A 25,628-nucleotide genomic window follows, 5' to 3' on the forward strand; every position below is an offset into this window, starting at 1 on the left:
GTGCTGTTACTGCCCAATAAGTTACATGGGGTTGACCAAACTTGCAGAAACATGTTTATTTCTGCTGAAAAACATGTTTTGACACTTTCTGCACACTGGGGTTAAGAGCTGAGTGTGTGGGCTCTTCTGAGCCTTGCAGTTACATAGGATTTCAGTTGTCTGAAAAAAGGCGTTTATTTCGGGCTGAAAAACACGTTTTGAATAAAGTGCTGTTACTGCCCCATAACTTACATGGGGTTGACCAAACTTGCAGAAACATGTTTATTTCTGCTGAAAAACACGTTTTTACACTTTCTGCACACTGGGGTTAAGAGCAGAGTGTGTGGGCTCTTCTGAGCCTTGCAGTTACATAGGGATTCAGTTGTATGAAAAAACGCGTTTATTTCGGGCTGAAAAACACGTTTTGAAAAGTGTACTGTAACTGCCCCATAACTTACATGGGGTTGACCAAACTTGCAGAAACATGTTTATTTCTGCTGAAAAACATGTTTTGACACTTTCTGCACACTGGGGTTAAGAGCTGAGTGTGTGGGCTCTTCTGAGCCTTGCAGTTACATAGGGATTCAGTTGTGTAAAAAATGCGTTTATTTCGGGCTGAAAAACACGTTTTGAAAAAAGTGCTGTTACTGCCCCATAACTTACATGGGGTTGACCAAACTTGCAGAAACATGTTTATTTCTGCTGAAAAACATGTTTTGACACTTTCTGCACACTGGGGTTAAGAGCTGAGTGTGTGGGCTCTTCTGAGCCTTGCAGTTACATAGGGATTCAGTTGTGTAAAAAATGCGTTTATTTCGGGCTGAAAAACACGTTTTGAAAAAAGTGCTGTTACTGCCCCATAACTTACATGGGGTTGACCAAACTTGCAGAAACATGTTTATTTCTGCTGAAAAACATGTTTTGACACTTTCTGCACACTGGGGTTAAGAGCAGAGTGTGTGGGCTCTTCTGAGCCTTGCAGTTACATAGGGATTCAGTTGTATGAAAAAAAGTGTTTATTTCGGGCTGAAAAACACGTTTTGAAAAGTGTACTGTAACTGCCCCATAACTTACATGGGGTTGACCAAACTTGCAGAAACATGTTTATTTCTGCTGAAAAACATGTTTTGACACTTTCTGCACACTGGGGTTAAGAGCTGAGTGTGTGAGCTCTTCTGACCTTTGCAATTAAATAGGGATTCAGTTGTCTGAAAAAACGCGTTTATTTCGGGCTGAAAAACACGTTTTGAAAAGTGTACTGTAACTGCCCCATAACTTACATGGCGTTGACCAAACTTGCAGAAACATGTTTATTTCTGCTGAAAAACACGTTTTAACACTTTCTGCCACTGGGGTTAAGAGCAGAGTGTATGGGCTCTTCTGAGCCTTGCAGTTACATAGGGATTCAGTTGTCTGAAAAAAGGCGTTTATTTCGGGCTGAAAAACACGTTTTGAAAAGTGTACTGTAACTGCCCCATAACTTACATGGGGTTGACCAAACTTGCAGAAACATGTTTATTTCTGCTGAAAAACACGTTTTAACACTTTCTGCACACTGTGGTTAAGAGCAGAGTGTGTGGGCTCTTCTGAGCCTTGCAGTTACATAGGGATTCAGTTGTCTGAAAAAACGCGTTTATTTCGGGCTGAAAAACACGTTTTGAAAAAAGTGCTGTTACTGCCCAATAAGTTACATGGGGTTGACCAAACTTGCAGAAACATGTTTATTTCTGCTGAAAAACATGTTTTGACACTTTCTGCACACTAGGGTTAAGAGCAGAGTGTGTGGGCTCTTCTGAGCCTTGCAGTTACATAGGGATTCAGTTGTCTGAAAAAACGCGTTTATTTCGGGCTGAAAAACACGTTTTGAAAAAAGTGCTGTTACTGCCCCATAACTTACATGGGGTTGACCAAACTTGCAGAAACATGTTTATTTCTGCTGAAAAACATGTTTTGACACTTTCTGCACACTGGGGTTAAGAGCTGAGTGTGTGAGCTCTTCTGACCTTTGCAATTAAATAGGGATTCAGTTGTCTGAAAAAACGCGTTTATTTCGGGCTGAAAAACACGTTTTGAAAAGTGTACTGTAACTGCCCCATAACTTACATGGCGTTGACCAAACTTGCAGAAACATGTTTATTTCTGCTGAAAAACACGTTTTGACACTTTCTGCACACTGGGGTTAAGAGCAGAGTGTGTGGGCTCTTCTGAGCCTTGCAGTTACATAGGGATTCAGTTGTCTGAAAAAACGTGTTTATTTCGGGCTGAAAAACACGTTTTGAAAAAATTGCTGTTACTGCCCCATAACTTACATGGGGTTGACCAAACTTGCAGAAACATGTTTATTTCTGCTGAAAAACATGTTTTGACACTTTCTGCACACTGGGGTTAAGAGCTGAGTGTGTGGGCTCTTCTGAGCCTTGCAGTTACATAGGGATTCAGTTGTCTGAAAAAAGGCGTTTATTTCGGGCTGAAAAACACGTTTTGAAAAGTGTACTGTAACTGCCCCATAACTTACATGGGGTTGACCAAACTTGCAGAAACATGTTTATTTCTGCTGAAAAACACGTTTTGACACTTTCTGCACTCTTTGGTTAAGAGCACAGTGTGTGGGCTCTTCTGAGCCTTGCAGTTACATAGGGATTCAGTTGTCTGAAAAAAGGCGTTTATTTCGGGCTGAAAAACATGTTTTGAAAAAAGTGCTGTTACTGCCCAATAAGTTACATGGGGTTGACCAAACTTGCAGAAACATGTTTATTTCTGCTGAAAAACACGTTTTGACACTTTCTGCACACTGGGGTTAAGAGCAGAGTGTGTGGGCTCTTCTGAGCCTTGCAGTTACATAGGGATTCAGTTGTCTGAAAAAACGTGTTTATTTCGGGCTGAAAAACACGTTTTGAAAAAAGTGCTGTTACTGCCCCATAACTTACATGGGGTTGACCAAACTTGCAGAAACATGTTTATTTCTGCTGAAAAACATGTTTTGACACTTTCTGCACACTGGGGTTAAGAGCAGAGTGTGTGGGCTCTTCTGAGCCTTGCAGTTACATAGGGATTCAGTTGTCTGAAAAAAGGCGTTTATTTCGTGCTGAAAAACACGTTTTGAAAAGTGTACTGTAACTGCCCCATAACTTACATGGGGTTGACCAAACTTGCAGAAACATGTTTATTTCTGCTGAAAAACATGTTTTGACACTTTCTGCACACTGGGGTTAAGAGCAGAGTGTGTGGGCTCTTCTGAGCCTTGCAGTTACATAGGGATTCAGTTGTCTGAAAAAACGCGTTTATTTCGGGCTGAAAAACACGTTTTGAAAAAATTGCTGTTACTGCCCAATAACTTACATGGGGTTGACCAAACTTGCAGAAACATGTTTATTTCTGCTGAAAAACACGTTTTGACACTTTCTGCACACTGGGGTTAAGAGCTGAGTGTATGGGCTCTTCTGAGCCTTACAGTTACATAGGGATTCAGTTGTCTGAAAAAAGGCGTTTAATTCGGGCTGAAAAACACGTTTTGAAAAGTGTACTGTAACTGCCCCATAACTTACATGGGGTTGACCAAACTTGCAGAAACATGTTTATTTCTGCTGAAAAACACGTTTTGACACTTTCTGCACTCTGGGGTTAAGAGCACAGTGTGTGGGCTCTTCTGAGCCTTGCAGTTACATAGGGATTCAGTTGTCTGAAAAAACGCGTTTATTTCGGGCTGAAAAACACGTTTTGAAAAAAGTGCTGTTACTGCCCCATAACTTACATGGGGTTGACCAAACTTGCAGAAACATGTTTATTTCTGCTGAAAAAAACGTTTTGACACTTTCTGCACACTAGGGTTAAGAGCAGAGTGTATGGGCTCTTCTGAGCCTTGCAGTTACATAGGGATTCAGTTGTCTGAAAAAACGCGTTTATTTCGGGCTGAAAAACACGTTTTGAATAAAGTGCTGTTACTGCCCCATAACTTACATGGGGTTGACCAAACTTGCAGAAACATGTTTATTTCTGCTGAAAAACATGTTTTGACACTTTCTGCACACTGGGGTTAAGAGCTGAGTGTGTGGGCTCTTCTGAGCCTTGCAGTTACATAGGGATTCAGTTTTCTGAAAAAAGGCGTTTATTTCGGCTGAAAAACACGTTTTGAAAAAAGTGCTGTTACTGCCCAATAAGTTACATGGGGTTGACCAAACTTGCAGAAACATGTTTATTTCTGCTGAAAAACACGTTTTGACACTTTCTGCACTCTGGGGTTAAGAGCAGAGTGTGTGGGCTCTTCTGAGCCTTGCAGTTACATAGGGATTCAGTTGTCTGAAAAAACGTGTTTATTTCGGGCTGAAAAACACGTTTTGAAAAGTGTACTGTAACTGCCCCATAACTTACATGGGGTTGACCAAACTTGCAGAAACATGTTTATTTCTGCTGAAAAACATGTTTTGACACTTTCTGCATACTGGGGTTAAGAGCTGAGTGTGTGAGCTCTTCTGACCTTTGCAGTTACATAGGGATTCAGTTGTCTGAAAAAAGGCGTTTATTTCGGGCTGAAAAACACGTTTTGAAAAGTGTACTGTAACTGCCCCATAACTTACATGGCGTTGACCAAACTTCCAGAAACATGTTTATTTCTGCTGAAAAACACGTTTTGACACTTTCTGCACACTGGGGTTAAGAGCAGAGTGTGTGGGCTCTTCTGAGCCTTGCAGTTACATAGGGATTCAGTTGTCTGAAAAAACGCGTTTATTTCGGGCTGAAAAACACGTTTTGAAAAAAGTGCTGTTACTTCCCCATAACTTACATGGGGTTGACCAAACTTGCAGAAACATGTTTATTTCTGCTGAAAAACACGTTTTAACACTTTCTGCCACTGGGGTTAAGAGCAGAGTGTATGGGCTCTTCTGAGCCTTGCAGTTACATAGGGATTCAGTTGTCTGAAAAAAGGCGTTTATTTCGGGCTGAAAAACACGTTTTGAAAAGTGTACTGTAACTGCCCCATAACTTACATGGGGTTGACCAAACTTGCAGAAACATGTTTATTTCTGCTGAAAAACATGTTTTGACACTTTTTGCACACTGGGGTTAAGAGCTGAGTGTGTGGGCTCTTCTGAGCCTTGCAGTTACAAAGGGATTCAGTTGTCTGAAAAAAGGCGTTTATTTCAGGCTGAAAAACACGTTTTGAAAAAAGTGCTGTTACTGCCCCATAACTTACATGGGGTTGACCAAACTTGCAGAAACATGTTTATTTCTGCTGAAAAACACGTTTTGACACTTTCTGCACACTGTGGTTAAGAGCAGAGTGTATGGGCTCTTCTGAGCCTTGCAGTTACATAGGGATTCAGTTGTCTGAAAAAAGGCGTTTATTTCTGGCTGAAAAACACGTTTTGAAAAGTGTACTGTAACTGCCCCATAACTTACATGGGGTTGACCAAACTTGCAGAAACATGTTTATTTCTGCTGAAAAACACGTTTTGACACTTTCTGCACTCTGGTGTTAAGAGCAGAGTGTGTGGGCTCTTCTGAGCCTTGCAGTTACATAGGGATTCAGTTGTCTGAAAAAACGCGTTTATTTCGGGCTGAAAAACACATTTTGAAAAAAGTGCTGTTACTGCCCCATAACTTACATGGGGTTGACCAAACTTGCAGAAACATGTTTATTTCTGCTGAAAAACATGTTTTGACACTTTCTGCACACTGGGGTTAAGAGCTGAGTGTGTGGGCTCTTCTGAGCCTTGCAGTTACATAGGGATTCAGTTGTCTGAAAAAAGGCGTTTATTTCGGGCTGAAAAACACGTTTTGAAAAGTGTACTGTAACTGCCCCATAACTTACATGGGGTTGACCAAACTTCCAGAAACATGTTTATTTCTGCTGAAAAACACGTTTTGACACTTTCTGCACACTGGGGTTAAGAGCAGAGTGTGTGGGCTCTTCTGAGCCTTTCAGTTACATAGGGATTCAGTTGTCTGAAAAAACGCGTTTATTTCGGGCTGAAAAACACGTTTTGAAAAAAGTGCTGTTACTGCCCCATAACTTACATGGGGTTGACCAAACTTGCAGAAACATGTTTATATCTGCTGAAAAACACGTTTTAACACTTTCTGCACACTGGGGTTAAGAGCAGAGTATATGGGCTCTTCTGAGCCTTGCAGTTACATAGGGATTCAGTTGTCTGAAAAAACGCGTTTATTTCGGGCTGAAAAACACGTTTTGAAAAAAGTGCTGTTACTGCCCCATAACTTACATGGGGTTGACCAAACTTGCAGAAACATGTTTATTTCTGCTGAAAAACACGTTTTGACACTTTCTGCACACTGGGGTTAAGAGCAGAATGTGTGGGCTCTTCTGAGCCTTGCAGTTACATAGGGATTCAGTTGTCTGAAAAAACGCGTTTATTTCGGGCTGAAAAACACGTTTTGACACTTTCTGCACACTGGGGTTAAGAGCTGAGTGTGTGGGCTCTTCTGAGATTTGCAGTTACATAGGGATTCAGTTGTCTGAAAAAAGTCGTTTATTTCGGGCTGAAAAACACGTTTTGAAAAGTGTACTGTAACTGCCCCATAACTTACATGGGGTTGACCAAACTTGCAGAAACATGTTTATTTCTGCTGAAAAACACGTTTTGACACTTTCTGAACTCTGGGGTTAAGAGCAGAGTGTGTGGGCTCTTCTGAGCCTTGCAGTTACATAGGGATTCAGTTGTCTGAAAAAACGCGTTTATTTCGGGCTGAAAAACACGTTTTGAAAAAAGTGCTGTTACTTACCAATAAGTTACATGGGGTTGACCAAACTTGCAGAAACATATTTATTTCTGCTGAAAAACACGTTTTGACACTTTCTGCACACTGGGGTTAAGAGCAGAGTGTGTGTGCTCTTCTGAGCCTTGCAGTTACATAGGGATTCAGTTGTCTGAAAAAACGCGTTTATTTCGGGCTGAAAAACACGTTTTGAAAAAACTGCTGTTACTGCCCCATAACTTACATGGGGTTGACCAAACTTGCAGAAACATGTTTATTTCTGCTGAAAAACATGTTTTGACACTTTCTGCACACTGGGATTAAGAGCTGAGTGTGTGGGCTCTTCTGAGCCTTGCAGTTACATAGGGATTCAGTTGTCTGAAAAAAGGCGTTTATTTCTGCTGAAAAACACGTTTTGACACTTTCTGCACACTGGGGATAAGAGCAGAGTGTGTGTGCTCTTCTGAGCCTTGCAGTTACATAGGGATTCAGTTGTCTGAAAAAACGCGTTTATTTCGGGCTGAAAAACACGTTTTGAAAAGTGTACTGTAACTGCCCCATAACTTACATGGGGTTGACCAAACTTGCAGAAACATGTTTATTTCTGCTGAAAAACACGTTTTGACACTTTCTGCACACTGGGATTAAGAGCTGAGTGTGTGGGCTCTTCTGAGCCTTGCAGTTACATAGGGATTCAGTTGTCTGAAAAAACGCGTTTATTTCGGGCTGAAAAACACGTTTTGAAAAAAGTGCTGTTACTGCCCCATAACTTACATGGGGTTGACCAAACTTGCAGAAACATGTTTATTTCTGCTGAAAAACACGTTTTAACACTTTCTGCACACTGTGGTTAAGAGCAGAGTGTATGGGCTCTTCTGAGCCTTGCAGTTACATAGGGATTCAGTTGTCTGAAAAAACGCGTTTATTTCGGGCTGAAAAACACGTTTTGAAAAAAGTGCTGTTACAGCTCAATAAGTTACATGAGGTTGACCAAACTTGCAGAAACATGTTTATTTCTGCTGAAAAACACGTTTTGACACTTTCTGCACACTAGGGTTAAGAGCAGAATGTGTGGGCTCTTCTGAGCCTTGCAGTTACATAGGGATTCAGTTGTCTGAAAAAACGCGTTTATTTCGGGCTGAAAAACACGTTTTGAAAAAAGTGCTGTTATTGCCCCATAACTTACATGGGGTTGACCAAACTTGCAGAAACATGTTTATTTCTGCTGAAAAACATGTTTTGACACTTTCTGCACACTGGGGTTAAGAGCTGAGTGTGTGGGCTCTTCTGAGCCTTGCAGTTACATAGGGATTCAGTTGTCTGAAAAAAGGCGTTTATTTCGGGCTGAAAAACACGTTTTGAAAAGTGTATTGTAACTGCCCCATAACTTACATGGGGTTGACCAATTTTGCAGAAACATGTTTATTTCTGCTGAAAAACATGTTTTGACACTTTCTGCACACTGGGGTTAAGAGGTGAGTGTGTGGGCTCTTCTGAGTCTTGCAGTTACATAGGGATTCAGTTGTCTGAAAAAACGTGTTTATTTCGGGCTGAAAAACACGTTTTGAAAAGTGTACTGTAACTGCCCCATAACTTACATGGGGTTGACCAAACTTGCAGAAACATGTTTATTACTGCTGAAAAACACGTTTTGACACTTTCTGCACACTGGGGTTAAGAGCAGAGTGTGTGGGCTCTTCTGAGCCTTGCAGTTACCTAGGGATTCAGTTGTCTGAAAAAACGCGTTTATTTCGGGCTGAAAAACACGTTTTGAAAAAAGTTCTGTTACTGCCCTATAACTTACATGGGGTTGACCAAACTTGCAGAAACATGTTTATTTCTGCTGAAAAACACGTTTTAACACTTTCTGCACACTGGGGTTAAGAGCAGAGTATATGGGCTCTTCTGAGCCTTGCAGTTACATAGGGATTCAGTTGTCTGAAAAAACGCTTTTATTTCGGGCTGAAAAACACGTTTTGAAAAAAGTGCTGTTACTGCCCCATAACTTACATGGGGTTAACCAAACTTGCAGAAACATGTTTATTTCTGCTGAAAAACATGTTTTGACACTTTCTGCACACTGTGGTTAAGAGCAGAGTGTGTGGGCTCTTCTGAGCCTTGCAGTTACATAGGGATTCAGTTGTCTGAAGAAACGCGTTTATTTCGGGATGAAAAACACGTTTTGAAAAAAGTGCTGTTACTGCCCCATAACTTACATGGGGTTGACCAAACTTGCAGAAACATGTTTATTTCTGCTGAAAAACATGTTTTGACACTTTCTGCACACTGGGGTTAAGAGCAGAGTGTGTGGGCTCTTCTGAGCCTTGCAGTTACATAGGGATTCAGTTGTCTGAAAAAAGGCGTTTATTTCGGGCTGAAAAACACGTTTTGAAAAGTGTACTGTAACTGCCCCATAACTTACATGGGGTTGACCAAACTTGCAGAAACATGTTTATTTCTGCTGAAAAACACGTTTTGACACTTTCTGCACACTGGGGTTAAGAGCAGAGTGTGTGGGCTCTTCTGAGCCTTGCAGTTACATAGGGATTCAGTTGTCTGAAAAAACGCGTTTATTTCGGGCTGAAAAACACGTTTTGAAAAAAGTGCTGTTACTGCCCAATAACTTACATGGGGTTGACCAAACTTGCAGAAACATGTTTATTTCTGCTGAGAAACATGTTTTGACACTTTCTGCACACTGGGGTTAAGAGCTGAGTGTGTGGGCTCTTCTGAGCTTTGCAGTTACATAGGGATTCAGTTGTCTGAAAAAAGTCGTTTATTTCGGGCTGAAAAACACGTTTTGAAAAGTGTACTGTAACTGCCCCATAACTTACATGGGTTTGACCAAACTTCCAGAAACATGTTTATTTCTGCTGAAAAACACGTTTTGACACTTTCTGCACACTGGGGTTAAGAGCAGAGTGTGTGGGCTCTTCTGAGCCTTGCAGTTACATAGGGATTCAGTTGTCTGAAAAAACGCGTTTATTTCGGGCTGAAAAACACGTTTTGAAAAAAGTGCTGTTACTGCCCAATAACTTACATGGGGTTGACCAAACTTGCAGAAACATGTTTATTTCTGCTGAAAAACATGTTTTGACACTTTCTGCACACTGGGGTTAAGAGCTGAGTGTGTGGGCTCTTCTGAGCCTTGCAGTTACATAGGGATTCAGTTTTCTGAAAAAAGGCGTTTATTTCGGCTGAAAAACACGTTTTGAAAAAAGTGCTGTTACTGCCCAATAAGTTACATGGGGTTGACCAAACTTGCAGAAACATGTTTATTTCTGCTGAAAAACACGTTTTGACACTTTCTGCACTCTGTGGTTAAGAGCAGAGTGTATGGGCTCTTCTGAGCCTTACAGTTACATAGGGATTCAGTTGTCTGAAAAAAGGCGTTTAATTCGGGCTGAAAAACACGTTTTGAAAAGTGTACTGTAACTGCCCCATAACTTACATGGGGTTGACCAAACTTGCAGAAACATGTTTATTTCTGCTGAAAAACACGTTTTGACACTTTCTGCACTCTGGGGTTAAGAGCACAGTGTGTGGGCTCTTCTGAGCCTTGCAGTTACATAGGGATTCAGTTGTCTGAAAAAAAGCGTTTATTTCGGGCTGAAAAACACGTTTTGAAAAAAGTGCTGTTACTGCCCAATAAGTTACATGGGGTTGACCAAACTTGCAGAAACGTTTATTTCTGCTGAAAAACACGTTTTGACATTTTCTGCACACTAGGGTTAAGAGCAGAGTGTGTGGGCTCTTCTGAGCCTTGCAGTTACATAGGGATTCAGTTGTCTGAAAAAACGCGTTTATTTCGGGCTGAAAAACACGTTTTGAATAAAGTGCTGTTACTGCCCCATAACTTACATGGGGTTGACCAAACTTGCAGAAACATGTTTATTTCTGCTGAAAAACATGTTTTGACACTTTCTGCACACTGGGGTTAAGAGCTGAGTGTGTGGGCTCTTCTGAGCCTTGCAGTTACATAGGGATTCAGTTTTCTGAAAAAAGGCGTTTATTTCGGCTGAAAAACACGTTTTGAAAAAAGTGCTGTTACTGCCCAATAAGTTACATGGGGTTGACCAAACTTGCAGAAACATGTTTATTTCTGCTGAAAAACACGTTTTGACACTTTCTGCACTCTGGGGTTAAGAGCAGAGTGTGTGGGCTCTTCTGAGCCTTGCAGTTACATAGGGATTCAGTTGTCTGAAAAAACGTGTTTATTTCGGGCTGAAAAACACGTTTTGAAAAGTGTACTGTAACTGCCCCATAACTTACATGGGGTTGACCAAACTTGCAGAAACATGTTTATTTCTGCTGAAAAACATGTTTTGACACTTTCTGCATACTGGGGTTAAGAGCTGAGTGTGTGAGCTCTTCTGACCTTTGCAGTTACATAGGGATTCAGTTGTCTGAAAAAAGGCGTTTATTTCGGGCTGAAAAACACGTTTTGAAAAGTGTACTGTAACTGCCCCATAACTTACATGGCGTTGACCAAACTTCCAGAAACATGTTTATTTCTGCTGAAAAACACGTTTTGACACTTTCTGCACACTGGGGTTAAGAGCAGAGTGTGTGGGCTCTTCTGAGCCTTGCAGTTACATAGGGATTGAGTTGTCTGAAAAAACGCGTTTATTTCGGGCTGAAAAACACGTTTTGAAAAAAGTGCTGTTACTTCCCCATAACTTACATGGCGTTGACCAAACTTCCAGAAACATGTTTATTTCTGCTGAAAAACACGTTTTGACACTTTCTGCACACTGGGGTTAAGAGCAGAGTGTGTGGGCTCTTCTGAGCCTTGCAGTTACATAGGGATTGAGTTGTCTGAAAAAACGCGTTTATTTCGGGCTGAAAAACACGTTTTGAAAAAAGTGCTGTTACTTCCCCATAACTTACATGGGGTTGACCAAACTTGCAGAAACATGTTTATTTCTGCTGAAAAACACGTTTTAACACTTTCTGCCACTGGGGTTAAGAGCAGAGTGTATGGGCTCTTCTGAGCCTTGCAGTTACATAGGGATTCAGTTGTCTGAAAAAAGGCGTTTAATTCGGGCTGAAAAACACGTTTTGAAAAGTGTACTGTAACTGCCCCATAACTTACATGGGGTTGACCAAACTTGCAGAAACATGTTTATTTCTGCTGAAAAACACGTTTTGACACTTTCTGCACACTGTGGTTAAGAGCAGAGTGTATGGGCTCTTCTGAGCCTTGCAGTTACATAGGGATTCAGTTGTCTGAAAAAAGGCGTTTATTTCTGGCTGAAAAACACGTTTTGAAAAGTGTACTGTAACTGCCCCATAACTTACATGGGGTTGACCAAACTTGCAGAAACATGTTTATTTCTGCTGAAAAACACGTTTTGACACTTTCTGCACTCTGGTGTTAAGAGCAGAGTGTGTGGGCTCTTCTGAGCCTTGCAGTTACATAGGGATTCAGTTGTCTGAAAAAAGGCGTTTATTTCGGGCTGAAAAACACGTTTTGAAAAGTGTACTGTAACTGCCCCATAACTTACATGGGGTTGACCAAACTTCCAGAAACATGTTTATTTCTGCTGAAAAACACGTTTTGACACTTTCTGCACACTGGGGTTAAGAGCAGAGTGTGTGGGCTCTTCTGAGCCTTTCAGTTACATAGGGATTCAGTTGTCTGAAAAAACGCGTTTATTTCGGGCTGAAAAACACGTTTTGAAAAAAGTGCTGTTACTGCCCCATAACTTACATGGGGTTGACCAAACTTGCAGAAACATGTTTATATCTGCTGAAAAACACGTTTTAACACTTTCTGCACACTGGGGTTAAGAGCAGAGTATATGGGCTCTTCTGAGCCTTGCAGTTACATAGGGATTCAGTTGTCTGAAAAAACGCGTTTATTTCGGGCTGAAAAACACGTTTTGAAAAAAGTGCTGTTACTGCCCCATAACTTACATGGGGTTGACCAAACTTGCAGAAACATGTTTATTTCTGCTGAAAAACACGTTTTGACACTTTCTGCACACTGGGGTTAAGAGCAGAATGTGTGGGCTCTTCTGAGCCTTGCAGTTACATAGGGATTCAGTTGTCTGAAAAAACGCGTTTATTTCGGGCTGAAAAACACGTTTTGACACTTTCTGCACACTGGGGTTAAGAGCTGAGTGTGTGGGCTCTTCTGAGATTTGCAGTTACATAGGGATTCAGTTGTCTGAAAAAAGTCGTTTATTTCGGGCTGAAAAACACGTTTTGAAAAGTGTACTGTAACTGCCCCATAACTTACATGGGGTTGACCAAACTTGCAGAAACATGTTTATTTCTGCTGAAAAACACGTTTTGACACTTTCTGAACTCTGGGGTTAAGAGCAGAGTGTGTGGGCTCTTCTGAGCCTTGCAGTTACATAGGGATTCAGTTGTCTGAAAAAACGCGTTTATTTCGGGCTGAAAAACACGTTTGGAAAAAAGTGCTGTTACTTACCAATAAGTTACATGGGGTTGACCAAACTTGCAGAAACATATTTATTTCTGCTGAAAAACACGTTTTGACACTTTCTGCACACTGGGGTTAAGAGCAGAGTGTGTGTGCTCTTCTGAGCCTTGCAGTTACATAGGGATTCAGTTGTCTGAAAAAACGCGTTTATTTCGGGCTGAAAAACACGTTTTGAAAAAACTGCTGTTACTGCCCCATAACTTACATGGGGTTGACCAAACTTGCAGAAACATGTTTATTTCTGCTGAAAAACATGTTTTGACACTTTCTGCACACTGGGATTAAGAGCTGAGTGTGTGGGCTCTTCTGAGCCTTGCAGTTACATAGGGATTCAGTTGTCTGAAAAAAGGCGTTTATTTCTGCTGAAAAACACGTTTTGACACTTTCTGCACACTGGGGATAAGAGCAGAGTGTGTGTGCTCTTCTGAGCCTTGCAGTTACATAGGGATTCAGTTGTCTGAAAAAACGCGTTTATTTCGGGCTGAAAAACACGTTTTGAAAAGTGTACTGTAACTGCCCCATAACTTACATGGGGTTGACCAAACTTGCAGAAACATGTTTATTTCTGCTGAAAAACACGTTTTGACACTTTCTGCACACTGGGATTAAGAGCTGAGTGTGTGGGCTCTTCTGAGCCTTGCAGTTACATAGGGATTCAGTTGTCTGAAAAAACGCGTTTATTTCGGGCTGAAAAACACGTTTTGAAAAAAGTGCTGTTACTGCCCCATAACTTACATGGGGTTGACCAAACTTGCAGAAACATGTTTATTTCTGCTGAAAAACACGTTTTAACACTTTCTGCACACTGTGGTTAAGAGCAGAGTGTATGGGCTCTTCTGAGCCTTGCAGTTACATAGGGATTCAGTTGTCTGAAAAAACGCGTTTATTTCGGGCTGAAAAACACGTTTCGAAAAAAGTGCTGTTACAGCTCGATAAGTTACATGGGGTTGACCAAACTTGCAGAAACATGTTTATTTCTGCTGAAAAACACGTTTTGACACTTTCTGCACACTAGGGTTAAGAGCAGAATGTGTGGGCTCTTCTGAGCCTTGCAGTTACATAGGGATTCAGTTGTCTGAAAAAACGCGTTTATTTCGGGCTGAAAAACACGTTTTGAAAAAAGTGCTGTTACTGCCCCATAACTTACATGGGGTTGAACAAACTTGCAGAAACATGTTTATTTCTGCTGAAAAACATGTTTTGACACTTTCTGCACACTGGGGTTAAGAGCTGAGTGTGTGGGCTCTTCTGAGCCTTGCAGTTACATAGGGATTCAGTTGTCTGAAAAAAGGCGTTTATTTCGGGCTGAAAAACACGTTTTGAAAAGTGTATTGTAACTGCCCCATAACTTACATGGGGTTGACCAATTTTGCAGAAACATGTTTATTTCTGCTGAAAAACATGTTTTGACACTTTCTGCACACTGGGGTTAAGAGGTGAGTGTGTGGGCTCTTCTGAGTCTTGCAGTTACATAGGGATTCAGTTGTCTGAAAAAACGTGTTTATTTCGGGCTGAAAAACACGTTTTGAAAAGTGTACTGTAACTGCCCCATAACTTACATGGGGTTGACCAAACTTGCAGAAACATGTTTATTACTGCTGAAAAACACGTTTTGACACTTTCTGCACACTGGGGTTAAGAGCAGAGTGTGTGGGCTCTTCTGAGCCTTGCAGTTACCTAGGGATTCAGTTGTCTGAAAAAACGCGTTTATTTCGGGCTGAAAAACACGTTTTGAAAAAAGTTCTGTTACTGCCCTATAACTTACATGGGGTTGACCAAACTTGCAGAAACATGTTTATTTCTGCTGAAAAACACGTTTTAACACTTTCTGCACACTGGGGTTAAGAGCAGAGTATATGGGCTCTTCTGAGCCTTGCAGTTACATAGGGATTCAGTTGTCTGAAAAAACGCTTTTATTTCGGGCTGAAAAACACGTTTTGAAAAAAGTGCTGTTACTGCCCCATAACTTACATGGGGTTAACCAAACTTGCAGAAACATGTTTATTTCTGCTGAAAAACATGTTTTGACACTTTCTGCACACTGGGGTTAAGAGCAGAGTGTGTGGGCTCTTCTGAGCCTTGCAGTTACATAGGGATTCAGTTGTCTGAAGAAACGCGTTTATTTCGGGATGAAAAACACGTTTTGAAAAAAGTGCTGTTACTGCCCCATAACTTACATGGGGTTGACCAAACTTGCAGAAACATGTTTATTTCTGCTGAAAAACATGTTTTGACACTTTCTGCACACTGGGGTTAAGAGCTGAGTGTGTGGGCTCTTCTGAGCTTTGCAGTTACATAGGGATTCAGTTGTCTGAAAAAACGTGTTTATTTCGGGCTGAAAAACACGTTTTGAAAAGTGTACTGTAACTGCCCCATAACTTACATGGGGTTGACCAAACTTCCAGAAACATGTTTATTTCTGCTGAAAAACACGTTTTGACACTTTCTGCACACTGGGGTTAAGAACAGAGTGTGTGGGCTCTTCTGAGCCTTTCAGTTACATAGGGATTCAGTTGTCTGAAAAAACGCGTTTATTTCGGGCTGAAAAACACGTTTTGAAAAAAGTGCTGTTACTGCCCCATAACTTACATAGGGTTGACCAAACTTGCAGAAACATGTTTATTTCTGCTGAAAAACACGTTTTAACACTTTCTGCACACTGGGGTTAAGAGCAGAGTATATGGGCTCTTCTGAGCCTTGCAGTTACATAGGGATTCAGTTGTCTGAAAAAACGCGTTTATTTCGGGCTGAAAAACACGTTTTGAAAAAAGTGCTGTTACTGCCCCATAACTTACATGGGGTTGACCAAACTTGCAGAAACATGTTTATTTCTGCTGAAAAACATGTTTTGACACTTTCTGCACACTGGGGTTAAGAGCTGAGTGTGTGGGCTCTTCTGAGCCTTGCAGTTACATAGGGATTCAGTTGTCTGAAAAAACGCGTTTATTTCGGGCTGAAAAACACGTTTTGAAAAAAGTGCTGTTACTGCCCAATAAGTTACATGGGGTTGACCAAACTTGCAGAAATATGTTTATTTCTGCTGAAAAACACGTTTTGACACTTTCTGCACACTGGGATTAAGAGCTGAGTGTGTGGGCTCTTCTGAGCCTTGCAGTTACATAGGGATTCAGTTGTCTGAAAAAACGCGTTTATTTCGGGCTGAAAAACACGTTTTGAAAAAAGTGCTGTTACTGCCCAATAAGTTACATGGGGTTGACCAAACTTGCAGAAACATGTTTATTTCTGCTGAAAAACACGTTTTAACACTTTCTGCACACTGTGGTTAAGAGCAGAGTGTATGGGCTCTTCTGAGCCTTGCAGTTACATAGGGATTCAGTTGTCTGAAAAAACGCGTTTATTTCGGGCTGAAAAACACGTTTCGAAAAAAGTGCTGTTACAGCTCAATAAGTTACATGGGGTTGACCAAACTTGCAGAAACATGTTTATTTCTGCTGAAAAACACGTTTTGACACTTTCTGCACACTAGGGTTAAGAGCAGAATGTGTGGGCTCTTCTGAGCCTTGCAGTTACATAGGGATTCAGTTGTCTGAAAAAACGCGTTTATTTCGGGCTGAAAAACACGTTTTGAAAAAAGTGCTGTTACTGCCCCATAACTTACATGGGGTTGAACAAACTTGCAGAAACATGTTTATTTCTGCTGAAAAACATGTTTTGACACTTTCTGCACACTGGGGTTAAGAGCTGAGTGTGTGGGCTCTTCTGAGCCTTGCAGTTACATAGGGATTCAGTTGTCTGAAAAAAGGCGTTTATTTCGGGCTGAAAAACACGTTTTGAAAAGTGTATTGTAACTGCCCCATAACTTACATGGGGTTGACCAATTTTGCAGAAACATGTTTATTTCTGCTGAAAAACATGTTTTGACACTTTCTGCACACTGGGGTTAAGAGGTGAGTGTGTGGGCTCTTCTGAGTCTTGCAGTTACATAGGGATTCAGTTGTCTGAAAAAACGTGTTTATTTCGGGCTGAAAAACACGTTTTGAAAAGTGTACTGTAACTGCCCCATAACTTACATGGGGTTGACCAAACTTGCAGAAACATGTTTATTACTGCTGAAAAACACGTTTTGACACTTTCTGCACACTGGGGTTAAGAGCAGAGTGTGTGGGCTCTTCTGAGCCTTGCAGTTACCTAGGGATTCAGTTGTCTGAAAAAACGCGTTTATTTCGGGCTGAAAAACACGTTTTGAAAAAAGTTCTGTTACTGCCCTATAACTTACATGGGGTTGACCAAACTTGCAGAAACATGTTTATTTCTGCTGAAAAACACGTTTTAACACTTTCTGCACACTGGGGTTAAGAGCAGAGTATATGGGCTCTTCTGAGCCTTGCAGTTACATAGGGATTCAGTTGTCTGAAAAAACGCTTTTATTTCGGGCTGAAAAACACGTTTTGAAAAAAGTGCTGTTACTGCCCCATAACTTACATGGGGTTAACCAAACTTGCAGAAACATGTTTATTTCTGCTGAAAAACATGTTTTGACACTTTCTGCACACTGGGGTTAAGAGCAGAGTGTGTGGGCTCTTCTGAGCCTTGCAGTTACATAGGGATTCAGTTGTCTGAAGAAACGCGTTTATTTCGGGATGAAAAACACGTTTTGAAAAAAGTGCTGTTACTGCCCCATAACTTACATGGGGTTGACCAAACTTGCAGAAACATGTTTATTTCTGCTGAAAAACATGTTTTGACACTTTCTGCACACTGGGGTTAAGAGCTGAGTGTGTGGGCTCTTCTGAGCTTTGCAGTTACATAGGGATTCAGTTGTCTGAAAAAAACGTGTTTATTTCGGGCTGAAAAACACGTTTTGAAAAGTGTACTGTAACTGCCCCATAACTTACATGGGGTTGACCAAACTTCCAGAAACATGTTTATTTCTGCTGAAAAACACGTTTTGACACTTTCTGCACACTGGGGTTAAGAACAGAGTGTGTGGGCTCTTCTGAGCCTTTCAGTTACATAGGGATTCAGTTGTCTGAAAAAACGCGTTTATTTCGGGCTGAAAAACACGTTTTGAAAAAAGTGCTGTTACTGCCCCATAACTTACATAGGGTTGACCAAACTTGCAGAAACATGTTTATTTCTGCTGAAAAACACGTTTTAACACTTTCTGCACACTGGGGTTAAGAGCAGAGTATATGGGCTCTTCTGAGCCTTGCAGTTACATAGGGATTCAGTTGTCTGAAAAAACGCGTTTATTTCGGGCTGAAAAACACGTTTTGAAAAAAGTGCTGTTACTGCCCCATAACTTACATGGGGTTGACCAAACTTGCAGAAACATGTTTATTTCTGCTGAAAAACATGTTTTGACACTTTCTGCACACTGGGGTTAAGAGCTGAGTGTGTGGGCTCTTCTGAGCCTTGCAGTTACATAGGGATTCAGTTGTCTGAAAAAACGCGTTTATTTCGGGCTGAAAAACACGTTTTGAAAAAAGTGCTGTTACTGCCCAATAAGTTACATGGGGTTGACCAAACTTGCAGAAATATGTTTATTTCTGCTGAAAAACACGTTTTGACACTTTCTGCACACTGGGATTAAGAGCTGAGTGTGTGGGCTCTTCTGAGCCTTGCAGTTACATAGGGATTCAGTTGTCTGAAAAAACGCGTTTATTTCGGGCTGAAAAACACGTTTTGAAAAAAGTGCTGTTACTGCCCAATAAGTTACATGGGGTTGACCAAACTTGCAGAAACATGTTTATTTCTGCTGAAAAACACGTTTTGACACTTTCTGCACACTGGGGTTAAGAGCAGAGTGTGTGGGCTCTTCTGAGCCTTGCAGTTACATAGGGATTCAGTTGTCTGAAAAAACGCGTTTATTTCGGGCTGAAAAACACGTTTTGACACTTTCTGCACACTGGGGTTAAGAGCTGAGTGTGTGGGCTCTTCTGAGATTTGCAGTTACATAGGGATTCAGTTGTCTGAAAAAAGTCGTTTATTTCGGGCTGAAAAACACGTTTTGAAAAGTGTACTGTAACTGCCCCATAACTTACATGGGGTTGACCAAACTTGCAGAAACATGTTTATTTCTGCTGAAAAACACGTTTTGACACTTTCTGCACTCTGGGGTTAAGAGCAGAGTGTGTGGGCTCTTCTGAGCCTTGCAGTTACATAGGGATTCAGTTGTCTGAAAAAACGCGTTTATTTCGGGCTGAAAAACACGTTTTGAAAAAAGTGCTGTTACTGCCCAATAAGTTACATGGGGTTGACCAAACTTGCAGAAACATGTTTATTTCTGCTGAAAAACACGTTTTGACACTTTCTGCACACTGGGGTTAAGAGCAGAGTGTGTGTGCTCTTCTGAGCCTTGCAGTTACATAGGGATTCAGTTGTCTGAAAAAACGCGTTTATTTCGGGCTGAAAAACACGTTTTGAAAAAAGTGCTGTTACTGCCCCATAACTTACATGGGGTTGACCAAACTTGCAGAAACATGTTTATTTCTGCTGAAAAACATGTTTTGACACTTTCTGCACACTGGGATTAAGAGCTGAGTGTGTGGGCTCTTCTGTGCCTTGCAGTTACATAGGGATTCAGTTGTCTGAAAAAAGGCGTTTATTTCGGGCTGAAAAACACGTTTTGAAAAGTGTACTGTAACTGCCCCATAACTTACATGGGGTTCACCAAACTTCCAGAAACATGTTTATTTCTGCTGAAAAACACGTTTTGACACTTTCTGCACACTGGGGTTAAGAGCAGAGTGTGTGGGCTCTTCTGAGCCTTTCAGTTACATAGGGATTCAGTTGTCTGAAAAAACGCGTTTATTTCGGGCTGAAAAACACGTTTTGAAAAAAGTGCTGTTACTGCCCCATAACTTACATGGGGTTGACCAAACTTGCAGAAACATGTTTATTTCTGCTGAAAAACACGTTTTAACACTTTCTGCACACTGGGGTTAAGAGCAGAGTATATGGGCTCTTCTGAGCCTTGCAGTTACATAGGGATTCAGTTGTCTGAAAAAACGCGTTTATTTCGGGCTGAAAAACACGTTTTGAAAAAAGTGCTGTTACTGCCCCATAACTTACATGGGGTTGACCAAACTTGCAGAAACATGTTTATTTCTGCTGAAAAACATGTTTTGACACTTTCTGCACACTGGGGTTAAGAGCTGAGTGTGTGGGCTCTTCTGAGCCTTGCAGTTACATAGGGATTCAGTTGTCTGAAAAAACGCGTTTATTTCGGGCTGAAAAACACGTTTTGACACTTTCTGCACACTGGGGTTAAGAGCTGAGTGTGTGGGCTCTTCTGAGATTTGCAGTTACATAGGGATTCAGTTGTCTGAAAAAACGTGTTTATTTCGGGCTGAAAAACACGTTTTGAAAAGTGTACTGTAACTGCCCCATAACTTACATGGGGTTGACCAAACTTGCAGAAACATGTTTATTTCTGCTGAAAAACACGTTTTGACACTTTCTGCACTCTGGGGTTAAGAGCAGAGTGTGTGGGCTCTTCTGAGCCTTGCAGTTACATCGGGATTCAGTTGTCTGAAAAAACGCGTTTATTTCGGGCTGAAAAACACATTTTGAAAAAAGTGCTGTTACTGCCCAATAAGTTACATGGGGTTGACCAAACTTGCAGAAACATGTTTATTTCTGCTGAAAAACACGTTTTGACACTTTCTGCACACTGGGGTTAAGAGCAGAGTGTGTGTGCTCTTCTGAGCCTTGCAGTTACATAGGGATTCAGTTGTCTGAAAAAACGCGTTTATTTCGGGCTGAAAAACACGTTTTGAAAAAAGTGCTGTTACTGCCCCATAACTTACATGGGGTTGACCAAACTTGCAGAAACATGTTTATTTCTGCTGAAAAACATGTTTTGACACTTTCTGCACACTGGGATTAAGAGCTGAGTGTGTGGGCTCTTCTGTGCCTTGCAGTTACATAGGGATTCAGTTGTCTGAAAAAAGGCGTTTATTTCGGGCTGAAAAACACGTTTTGAAAAGTGTACTGTAACTGCCCCATAACTTACATGGGGTTGACCAAACTTGCAGAAACATGTTTATTTCTGCTGAAAAACACGTTTTGACACTTTCTGCACTCTGGGGTTAAGAGCAGAGTGTGTGGGCTCTTCTGAGCCTTGCAGTTACATAGGGATTCAGTTGTCTGAAAAAACGCGTTTATTTCGGGCTGAAAAACACGTTTTGAAAAAAGTGCTGTTACTGCCCAATAAGTTACATGGGGTTGACCAAACTTGCAGAAATATGTTTATTTCTGCTGAAAAACACGTTTTGACACTTTCTGCACACTGGAGTTAAGAGCAGAGTGTGTGGGCTCTTCTGAGCCTTGCAGTTACATAGGGATTCAGTTGTCTGAAAAAACGCGTTTATTTCGGGCTGAAAAACACGTTTTGACACTTTCTGCACACTGGGGTTAAGAGCTGAGTGTGTGGGCTCTTCTGAGCCTTGCAGTTACATAGGGATTCAGTTGTCTGAAAAAACGCGTTTATTTCGGGCTGAAAAACACGTTTTGAAAAAAGTGCTGTTACTGCCCCATAACTTACATGGGGTTGACCAAACTTGCAGAAACATGTTTATTTCTGCTGAAAAACACGTTTTGACACTTTCTGCACTCTGGGGTTAAGAGCAGAGTGTGTGGGCTCTTCTGAGCCTTGCAGTTACATAGGGATTCAGTTGTCTGAAAAAACGCGTTTATTTCGGGCTGAAAAACACGTTTTGAAAAAAGTGCTGTTACTGCCCAATAAGTTACATGGGGTTGACCAAACTTGCAGAAACATGTTTATTTCTGCTGAAAAACACGTTTTGACCCTTTCTGCACACTAGGGTTAAGAGCAGAGTGTGTGGGCTCTTCTGAGCCTTGCAGTTACATAGGGATTCAGTTGTCTGAAAAAACGCGTTTATTTCGGGCTGAAAAACACGTTTTGAAAAAAGTGCTGTTACTGCCCCATAACTTACATGGGGTTGACCAAACTTGCAGAAACATGTTTATTTCTGCTGAAAAACATGTTTTGACACTTTCTGCACATTGGGGTTAAGAGCTGAGTGTGTGGGCTCTTCTGAGCCTTGCAGTTACATAGGGATTCAGTTTTCTGAAAAAAGGCGTTTATTTCGGGCTGAAAAACACGTTTTGAAAAGTGTACTGTAACTGCCCCATAACTTAAATGGGGTTGACCAAACTTGCAGAAACATGTTTATTTCTGCTGAAAAACACGTTTTGACACTTTCTGCACTATGGGGTTAAGAGCAGAGTGTGTGGGCTCTTCTGAGCCTTGCAGTTACATAGGGATTCAGTTGTCTGAAAAAAGGCGTTTATTTCGGGCTGAAAAACACGTTTTGAAAAAAGTGCTGTTACTGCCCCATAACTTACATGGGGTTGACCAATTTTGCAGAAACATGTTTATTTCTGCTGAAAAACACGTTTTAACACTTTCTGCACACTGGGGTTAAGAGCAGAGTGTGTGGGCTCTTCTGAGCCTTGCAGTTACATAGGGATTCAGTTGTCTGAAGAAACGCGTTTATTTCGGGATGAAAAACACGTTTTGAAAAAAGTGCTGTTACTGCCCCATAACTTACATGGGGTTGACCAAACTTGCAGAAACATGTTTATTTCTGCTGAAAAACACGTTTTGACACTTTCTGCACACTGGGGTTAAGAGCTGAGTGTGTGGGCTCTTCTGAGCTTTGCAGTTACATAGGGATTCAGTTGTCTGAAAAAACGTGTTTATTTCGGGCTGAAAAACACGTTTTGAAAAGTGTACTGTAACTGCCCCTAACTTACATGGGGTTGACCAAACTTCCAGAAACATGTTTATTTCTGCTGAAAAACACGTTTTGACACTTTCTGCACACTGGGGTTAAGAGCAGAGTGTGTGGGCTCTTCTGAGCCTTTCAGTTACATAGGGATTCAGTTGTCTAAAAAAACGTGTTTATTTCGGGCTGAAAAACACGTTTTGAAAAAAGTGCTGTTACTGCCCCATAACTTACATGGGGTTGACCAAACTTGCAGAAACATGTTTATTTCTGCTGAAAAACACGTTTTAACACTTTCTGCACACTGGGGTTAAGAGCACAGTATATGGGCTCTTCTGAGCCTTGCAGTTACATAGGGATTCAGTTGTCTGAAAAAACGCGTTTATTTCGGGCTGAAAAACACGTTTTGAAAAAAGTGCTGTTACTGCCCCATAACATACATGGGGTTGACCAAACTTGCAGAAACATGTTTATTTCTGCTGAAAAACATGTTTTGACACTTTCTGCACACTGGGGTTAAGAGCTGAGTGTGTGGGCTCTTCTGAGCCTTGCAGTTACATAGGGATTCAGTTGTCTGAAAAAACGTGTTTATTTCTGGCTGAAAAACACGTTTTGAAAAGTGTACTGTAACTGCCCCATAACTTACATGGGGTTGACCAAACTTGCAGAAACATGTTTATTTCTGCTGAAAAACACGTTTTGACACTTTCTGCACACTGGGGTTAAGAGCAGAGTGTGTGGGCTCTTCTGAGCCTTGCAGTTACATAGGGATTCAGTTGTCTGAAAAAACGCGTTTATTTCGGGCTGAAAAACACGTTTTGACACTTTCTGCACACTGGGGTTAAGAGCTGAGTGTGTGGGCTCTTCTGAGATTTGCAGTTACATAGGGATTCAGTTGTCTGAAAAAAGTCGTTTATTTCGGGCTGAAAAACACGTTTTGAAAAGTGTACTGTAACTGCCCCATAACTTACATGGGGTTGACCAAACTTGCAGAAACATGTTTATTTTTGCTGAAAAACACGTTTTGACACTTTCTGCACTCTGGGGTTAAGAGCAGAGTGTGTGGGCTCTTCTGAGCCTTGCAGTTACATAGGGATTCAGTTGTCTGAAAAAACGCGTTTATTTCGGGCTGAAAAACACGTTTTGAAAAAAGTGCTGTTACTGCCCAATAAGTTACATGGGGTTGACCAAACTTGCAGAAACATGTTTATTTCTGCTGAAAAACACGTTTTGACACTTTCTGCACACTGGGGTTAAGAGCAGAGTGTGTGTGCTCTTCTGAGCCTTGCAGTTACATAGCGATTCAGTTGTCTGAAAAAACGCGTTTATTTCGGGCTGAAAAACACGTTTTGAAAAAAGTGCTGTTACTGCCCCATAACTTACATGGGGTTAACCAAACTTGCAGAAACATGTTTATTTCTGCTGAAAAACATGTTTTGACACTTTCTGCACACTGGGGTTAAGAGCAGAGTGTGTGGGCTCTTCTGAGCCTTGCAGTTACATAGGGATTCAGTTGTCTGAAGAAACGCGTTTATTTCGGGATGAAAAACACGTTTTGAAAAAAGTGCTGTTACTGCCCCATAACTTACATGGGGTTGACCAAACTTGCAGAAACATGTTTATTTCTGCTGAAAAACACGTTTTGACACTTTCTGCACACTGGGGTTAAGAGCTGAGTGTGTGGGCTCTTCTGAGCTTTGCAGTTACATAGGGATTCAGTTGTCTGAAAAAACGTGTTTATTTCGGGCTGAAAAACACGTTTTGAAAAGTGTACTGTAACTGCCCCTAACTTACATGGGGTTGACCAAACTTCCAGAAACATGTTTATTTCTGCTGAAAAACACGTTTTGACACTTTCTGCACACTGGGGTTAAGAGCAGAGTGTGTGGGCTCTTCTGAGCCTTTCAGTTACATAGGGATTCAGTTGTCTGAAAAAACGCGTTTATTTCGGGCTGAAAAACACGTTTTGAAAAAAGTGCTGTTACTGCCCCATAACTTACATGGGGTTGACCAAACTTGCAGAAACATGTTTATTTCTGCTGAAAAACACGTTTTAACACTTTCTGCACACTGGGGTTAAGAGCACAGTATATGGGCTCTTCTGAGCCTTGCAGTTACATAGGGATTCAGTTGTCTGAAAAAACGCGTTTATTTCGGGCTGAAAAACACGTTTTGAAAAAAGTGCTGTTACTGCCCCATAACATACATGGGGTTGACCAAACTTGCAGAAACATGTTTATTTCTGCTGAAAAACATGTTTTGACACTTTCTGCACACTGGGGTTAAGAGCTGAGTGTGTGGGCTCTTCTGAGCCTTGCAGTTACATAGGGATTCAGTTGTCTGAAAAAACGTGTTTATTTCTGGCTGAAAAACACGTTTTGAAAAGTGTACTGTAACTGCCCCATAACTTACATGGGGTTGACCAAACTTGCAGAAACATGTTTATTTCTGCTGAAAAACACGTTTTGACACTTTCTGCACACTGGGGTTAAGAGCAGAGTGTGTGGGCTCTTCTGAGCCTTGCAGTTACATAGGGATTCAGTTGTCTGAAAAAACGCGTTTATTTCGGGCTGAAAAACACGTTTTGACACTTTCTGCACACTGGGGTTAAGAGCTGAGTGTGTGGGCTCTTCTGAGATTTGCAGTTACATAGGGATTCAGTTGTCTGAAAAAAGTCGTTTATTTCGGGCTGAAAAACACGTTTTGAAAAGTGTACTGTAACTGCCCCATAACTTACATGGGGTTGACCAAACTTGCAGAAACATGTT

This window comes from Lepisosteus oculatus, unplaced genomic scaffold (genome assembly GCF_040954835.1).
Source record: "Lepisosteus oculatus isolate fLepOcu1 unplaced genomic scaffold, fLepOcu1.hap2 HAP2_SCAFFOLD_101, whole genome shotgun sequence".
Classification (NCBI taxonomy): Eukaryota; Metazoa; Chordata; class Actinopteri; order Semionotiformes; family Lepisosteidae; genus Lepisosteus; species Lepisosteus oculatus.